The sequence below is a fragment of the Schistocerca serialis genome, chromosome 10 (assembly GCF_023864345.2).
Source record: "Schistocerca serialis cubense isolate TAMUIC-IGC-003099 chromosome 10, iqSchSeri2.2, whole genome shotgun sequence".
Taxonomy (NCBI): domain Eukaryota; kingdom Metazoa; phylum Arthropoda; class Insecta; order Orthoptera; family Acrididae; genus Schistocerca; species Schistocerca serialis.
The window spans coordinates 78,524,131-78,532,139 of record NC_064647.1 but is presented as its reverse complement, the minus strand read 5'-3'; the positions used below and the strand labels follow the sequence as shown (position 1 = coordinate 78,532,139).

At 44.8% G+C, this 8,009-nt stretch overlaps 1 pseudogene; it reads right to left on the bottom strand.

Moving 5' to 3' along the window:
* Positions 1-3,969: 3,969 nt before the first annotated feature.
* Positions 3,970-4,087, bottom strand: LOC126425599 (5S ribosomal RNA; annotated as a pseudogene).
* Between the last annotated feature and the right edge of the window lie 3,922 nt (positions 4,088-8,009).

Below are 8,009 nucleotides of genomic sequence, written 5' to 3'. Positions count from 1 at the left end.
ATGTATCTGTGTTTGACCGAGGGCAGATTGTTGACGGTCCGGAGGTTAGGCTCGAGCAGTCGGGTGTTGGAGGAGTCCTGTGATGAGTGTCTTCAACACGTGGCGAAACCAAGGAGAAACCACGCACAGACGTCGTGCGGTTGGGCAGCCTCCGCTCATCACAGATGTCGGACTTCGCAGGCTGGGAAGACTGGTGAAACAGGACAGGCAGCGAACTGTGGTGGAACTAACACCAGACTTTAATGCCGGACAGATTACAAGAAGGTTGTAGTGTCCCTTTTGCAATATTCACCCTTATCGAGGTGAAACATAAATAAAAATGACTGTATGTGACCGAAAATGAATTGCAAACATCGATTTATCTGCGAAAGGTAATAACACTAACTGTAAAAATATACAATATATATCGTTAGATGCAAAAAAGACATTATTTTTAGTGTATGAGATTATAATGTGTAAGTAATTAAAAGACGTATTATCATCTGTGTAAGAGTATAAAACACAATGCAATGTTCATTCTTGTGTCTAGTCTGTTTTGTTCTGTTCGTTCTGGTGTTAGCTGGAATAAGGTACGGAAGCTACTGTGCTGCGCTAGCATTTGTTTCTGTCGTAACGTAATTGCAAATATTTAATGGTGTAAACTGTGCCCTAGTAAGAATATATTAGTATAAAGTGATCTCCGTGTGATATTTCAAGAACCTACGCCACATTTATCTTATGAAAAGAATATTTAATGAGAATTATTTAGCATGTTTCCAGCTACTGCGGAGCGAGTAACAGTGATCTCTGATTGTTAACAATTAGCCGCCATTACGCGGTACATTTGAAAATATTTTTTCACAGCACAATGTCTGATAGGCCGGAGCGGAAGAAATTGTGTAAAAATATTCAGTGAGATTAATTGAAGTAGTCCAGTGAAATAATTTTATTAAAACTTGTCTATTTTCTGGGATAGTGAACTGGAGCTGAGTAATACTACGCTATTGCATTTACAGTAATTTGTAGGGAGCCTGGCGCTCGATAAAACCAGATATAATACGTAATTGGCAACCTACGAAATTAATTATTTTGCTTATTATATCTCTTTTGTATTTTTTTGAAAGCTAAAAGTAAAAACTAACTACACTAAAAATCAGTAACAGATCACGATAAATCAAAGGACAAACAGATTTACTAGGAGAGTGTTTCCTCTAAATAAATAGTTACATTACTTTTTTTAAGAGATATAATAAGGTCTGAATGCATACTGCACCGAACACTCCTAGCGATGGGCCTCCGCAACCGACGACCCATGCATGCGGCAATGTTAACGCCACGACATCGGCAACAGCGACTGATATGGGCACGTGGCCATCGGAACTGGACGTTGGCGCAGTGGCAGAGCGTTACATGGCCTGATGAATCCCGATACCTTCTTCATCATGCCGATGGACGGTGCGACTGTGTTGTCTTTCAGGGGAAGAACTCCTTGACAGCTGTGCTGCGGGATGGGTACAAGCAGGCGGCACCTCCACTATGCTCTCAGGAACATTCACGGGGGCATCCATGGGTCGAGTTGAGCTCGTGCAAGGAAATGACGCGGCCGAGGAGTATCGTACACTGATTGCAGACGAATTACCTCTTTTCATGACGACGGTTGTGGCATTTTTCAGCAAGATAATGCTCCATGTCACAAGGCCAGGACTGTGATGGAGTGGTCCGAGGGACAAAGTGGTGAGTTCCAATTTGTGTGCTGGCCGCACAACTCTCCAGATCTCAATCTGATCGAACACATCTGAGATGTGTGCGAACGTGGCCCCCATACCCGGAATTTATGGGAATTAGGTGCCTTGTGTGTGCAGACATGATGCCAACTCCCTCCAGCAAACTACCAAGGCCTCACTGCTTCCATGCCACGACGCGTCGCCGCTGTTATCCGTGCCAAAGGGGGACATGATGTTCTGGCTGATCAGTGTATTACAAATGAAAAAAACTGCATCGTTCTGAATCCCACTGAAGATGCCTTTAAGTAAAAGGAGAATGCGTATGGAAGAAATAAAACACGTTGCAGCAAGGAAAGGCGGTTTTAATTTACAAAACGAACATATCTGTAAACTGTTTACGTACATGCCGCATCGCGACCAGCAAAAGTTCCCACAAACTGTTATGTACTGTACATAAATATGGTTACAGCGAGAAAACAGCTAAATATAATTGCTTGAGTAAATCCAGAGACTGAATTGGATCAGGTGGGGGATGGCGAATTAGACACTAAAAACACAAGTAACGTTACAGCTGCGACTAGTGAAGTTACGTCGCCGACTGCAAGAGAAAGTATTGGTTGAAATGGCTCTGAGCACTATGGGACTCAACTGCTGAGGTCATTAGTCCCCTAGAACTTAGAACTAGTTAAACCTAACTAACGTAAGGACATCACAAACATCCATGCCCGAGGCAGGATTCGAACCTGCGACCGTAGCGGTCTTGCGGCTCGAGACTGCAGCGCCTTTAACCGCACTGCCACTGCGGCCAGCAGTGAAAGTATTGCTGGATCTGATAAAGGAGCACAAGTTCCTATCATGCAGTTATTCTAGGAACTAAAAAATAAAATGACTACTGTGAATCAGAGACAGAGAGGAACGAAGCGGCAAACATGGCGATTTGACCTGTCAGATCTGGCTGCCAGTCAGGTGATCAAAGAGTTGCCACCTCAACTAGAAACCGTACCTCAGGGGAACTCAGACTTGATAACTACCATTAGAAGTATAGTCCTGAGTCTATAGAAAAATTGACGGGAAATCTTAGTACCTTGCAATTACAGCAAGAAACTTTTAAACTTACGCTTCAACAGGTAGTGGTAGTAAGCCAAGTAGAGGATCTTTGTAATGATCATGAAAGAAAACTGGATGAAGTTTCAAAGGAAAAGGAAGAATAAATTACAGAAATATTAGAATCAATTTAAAGAAAGTCGTACAGCACTTTATTACCAAAGTGTATTCCGAACACTGACATCGCATCGAATCAGCCAGAAGAATAATGACAGCGCCGCCGGGGTGGCCGAGCGGTTCTAGGCGCTACATCTGGACCCGCGCGACCGCTACGGTCGCAGGTTCGAATCCTGCCTCGGGCATGGATGTGTGTGATGTCCTTAGGTTAGTTAAGGTTCTAAGTTCTAGGGGACTAGTGACCTCAGACGTTAAGTCCCATAGTGCTCAGAGCCAGCCAAGAATGAAGACAGATAGCTGAGAGTTGTCATGTTTATCATAGTACAATACCCAATGATGAAACGCACTGTAGAAATACGTTACCACAAAACCATACAAATATGGTTATGGAGGTGGAGAAGTTTTGACCGTAAAAATAAAAATGGAAATGTCGTGTGGCTAGGGCCTCCCGTCGGGTAGACCGTTCGCCTGGTGCAGGTCTTTCGATTTGACGCCACTTCGGCGACCTGCGTGTCGATGGGGATGAAATGATGATGATTAGGACAACACAACACCCAGTCCATGAGCGGAGAAAATTTCCGACCCAGCCGGGAATCGAACCCGGGCCCTTAGGATTGACAGTCTGTCACGCTGACCACTCAGCTACCGGGGCGGACACCGTAATAATAATACTGATTCTCTGGCTGATAGTTTTTACAAGTCTGGGAGGCGACTCGGTGCTTAGCTAGCGTGGTGGCCGCTAGATGGCTTTGGTGCTGCTCCATGCAAATCCTACTACTCGCCAACAGTCATGGGAATAAAGTATTGTTTCAAGTCCTCGCCATATATTAAAACCTAAACTCCTCCCGCACAGGCCACGAAGGCCCAAAAGAACCGACCGGTCGCCGTGTCATCCTCACCGACTGGCGTCACTCGATACGGATATGGAGGGTCATGTGGTCAGCACACCGCTCTCCCAGCCGTATGTGTTTACGAGACCGGAGCCGCTACTTCTCAGTCAAGTAGCTGCTCAGTTTACCTCACAAGGGCTGAGTACACACCCGCCTGCCAACAGCGCTCGGCAGACCGGATGGTCACCCATCCAAGTGCTAGCCCAGCCCGAGAGCGCTTAACTCTGGTGATCTGACGGGAACCGGTGTTACCACTGCGGCAAGGCCGCTGGCCCCTCGCCATATTAAACACTAAATAATTGTTATGAAGAATATTAATACATGATACACTCGTACCAAATAAAATTTCATGACGGAGGTTCATATTATTCTATACATCTACAGATACACATTGAGGTACAAAATTCATGGGCTACCTCCTAATATCTTGTCTGACTTGCTTTTGCCCGACTCAAGTGCAGCAACTTGGTGTGGCATGGACTCAACGAGTCGATGGAAGTCCCCTACGGAAATATTGAACAATGCTCCTTTATAGCCTTTCATAATTTTCAATGTGTTGCTGGTACAGGATTTTGTGCAGGAAGTGAGCTCTCGATTATGTACCGTAAGTCTTCGATGAGATTCATTTCGAGTGCTCTGAATGGCCAAATCATTCCCTCGAAATGTCCAAAATGTTCTTCAAACCATTCGCGGACAATTGTGGCTCAATGAAATGACGCATTCTCATCCATAAAAATTCCATAGTTATTTGGGAACATAAAGCCCGTGACTGCCGATTACTGGTGTCCAAGCAACCGAACATAACCATTTCCAGCCAATGGTTGGTTCAATTGTATCAAAGGACGCAGTTCACACACGCTACTACGGAGCCACGACGAGCTTACACAGTGCCTTGTTGACAACTTGGGCCCATGACTTCGTGGAGTCTGCGCTACACTCGTACCCTACCGTCAGCTCTTACCAACCGAAATTTGGACTCCTCTAACCAGGCCACGGTTTTCCAACGCACTCGCGTCGGTCGTCTGCTGCCAGAGCCCATTAACGCCAGATTTCGCCACACTATCCTAACAGATACTTTTGTCGTACGTCCCACACTGGTGTCACGCAGTGTTGCTTGTCTATTAGCACCGACAAATGCAGCTACTCTCGGTCGTTAAGTGAAGGCCATCGGCCACTGCCTTGCCCGTAGTGCGGGGTAATGCCTGAAATCTGATTTTTTTGGCACACACTTGACACTGTGGATCGCGGAATATTGAATTCCTTAACGACTTCCGAAACGGAATGTCTCACGCTTCTAGCTACAGCTACTGTTCCGCTTTCGAAGTCTGTTGATTCCCGCCATGCCGCCATAATCAATTCGGAAACAGTTTCACCTGAATCACCTGAATACAAATGACAGCTCTGCCCATGCACTACAGCCCTTTTATATCTCGTTTACTGCCATGTGCATACGTGCATATCGCTATATCATTACTCTTACGTCACCTCAGTATACAGTCCACCCCCCTCCCCCCGCCCCCGCAGATTAGCAAGGAGTGGGAGCAGCATACATTGATGTGCTCAGGAAAATCTACAAGAATTCTTCAGCTTATGTTAACATCGGCGAATCAACTCAAGAATTACGTATCATGAGGGGTGTCAAGCAAGGCGATCCCATCTCCCCAAAACTGTTCTCTGCTGTATTGGAAATGACTATGTCAAAGCTGAGTTGGGAAGGTAAGGGAATTAGAATTAATGGAAGAAGGCTTACCAACTTGAGATTTGCTGATGTTATTGCCTTACTGGCCAAAGACTTCGCAGAGCTCCAAAACTTAGTTACAGATCTTGCATCGGAATGTCAGCTGGTTGGCTTGAACATGAACCTATCCAAAACAAAAGTAATGTCCAACAAATGGGCCCCAGCTGGAGATGTGAAAGTCAAGGACAGTCTATTAGAAGAGGTCAGTGAATATGTCTATCTTGGCCAGATTATAAATATGGAGACATAAGGCCAGAAATCTATCGACGCATCAAGCTTGGCTGGCAAGCATTTGGGAAGAATTCAACAGTATTCAGATTAAAAATGCCAGTAAATCTGAAGAAAGCAGTATTTGATCAAAGCATTCTTCCTGTGATGACGTATGGCTGCGAGACATGGACACTGAACTCATTTACAAAAGGAAACATAGGACAGCACAGAGAGCCACGGAGAGATCAATGCTGGGCTATACAAGAAAGGATAGGAAAAGGACAGATGACATCCGGTCTGTGACGAAGGTTAATGACATCTTAGAGACAGTAGGTTCCTAGAAATGGCAGTGGTCTGACCACGTCGCAAGAAGAAAAGACAACAGATGGACGAAGCTAGTACTGGAGTGGAGTCCGAGAGAGAACCGGAGGCCTGGAGGAACACCACCAGACAGATGGGACAAAGACATCAAGAAGATCGTTGGTAACACCTGGCAGAGAACTGCCCAAGACCGTCCCACTTGGAGAAGACTGCTGAAAGCCTACTTGAATCTACGACTCGAAGAGGCCACATCATTTAATGATTGAATTGGCTGATGATGATGATGGTGATGATGTGATGATGATGGGCAGATTAAACTCAGATACCTCTGTAGCCCCCCCCCATGAACCATGGACCTTGCCGTTGGTGGGGAGGCTTGCGTGCCTCAGCGATACAGATAGCCGTACCGCAGGTGCAACCACAACGGAGGGGTATCTGTTGAGAGGCCAGACAAACGTGTGGTTCCTGAAGAGGGGCAGCAGCCTTTTCAGTAGTTGCAAGGGCAACAGTCTGGATGATTGACTGATCTGGCCTTGTAACAATAACCAAAATGGCATTGCCGTGCCGGTACTGCGAACGGCTGAAAGCAAGGGGAAACTACAGCCGTAATTTTTCCCAAGGGCATGCAGCTTTACTGTATGATTACATGATGATGGCGTCCTCTTGGGTAAAATATTCCGGAGGTAAAATAGTCCCCCATTCGGATCTCCGGGCGGGGACTATTCAAGAGGATGTCGTTATCAGGAGAAAGAAAACTGGCGTTCTACGGATCGGAGCGTGGAATGTCAGATCCCTTAATCGGGCAGGTAGGTTAAAAATTTAAAAAGGGAAATGGATAGGTTAAAGTTAGATATAGTGGGAATTAGTGAAGTTCGGTGGCAGGAGGAACAAGACTTCAGGTCAGGTTATAAATACAAAATCAAATAGGGGTAAAGCAGGAGTAGGTTTAATAATGAATAGGAAAATAGGAATGCGGGTAAGCTACTACAAACAGCATAGTGAACGCATTATTGTGGCCAAGATAGATACGAAGCCCACACCTACTACAGTAGTACAAGTTTATATGCCAACTAGCTCTGCAGATGACGAAGAAATTGAAGAAATGTATGATGAAATAAAAGAAATTATTCAGATTGTGAAGGGAGACGAAAATTTAATAGTCATGGGTGACTGGAATTCGAGTGTAGGAAAAGGGAGAGAAGGAAACATAGTAGGTGAATATGGATTGGGGGACAGAAATGAAAGAGGAAGCCGCCTGGTAGAATTTTGCACAGAGCACAACATAATCATAACTAACACTTGGTTTAAGAATCATGAAAGAAGGTTGTATACATGGAAGAACCCTGGAGATACTAAAAGGTATCAGATAGATTATATAATGGTAAGACAGAGATTTAGGAACCAGGTTTTAAATTGTAAGACATTTCCAGGGGCAGATGTGGACTCTGACCACAATCTATTGGTTATGACCTGTAGATTAAAACTGAAGAAACTGCAAAAAGGTGGGAATTTAAGGAGATGGGACCTGGATAAACTAAAAGAACCAGAGGTTGTACAGAGATTCAGGGAGAGCATAAGGGAGCAATTGACAGGAATGGGGGAAATAAATACAGTAGAAGAAGAATGGGTAGCTTTGAGGGATGAAGTAGTGAAGGCAGCAGAGGATCAAGTAGGTAAAAAGACGAGGGCTAGTAGAAATCCTTGGGTAACAGAAGAAATATTGAATTTAATTGATGAAAGGAGAAAATATAAAAATGCAGTAAGTGAAACAGGCAAAAAGGAATACAAACGTCTCAAAAATGAGATCGACAGGAAGTGCAAAATGGCTAAGCAGGGATGGCTAGAGGACAAATGTAAGGATGTAGAGGCCTATCTCACTAGGGGTAAGATAGATACCGCCTACAGGAAAATTAAAGAGACCTTTGG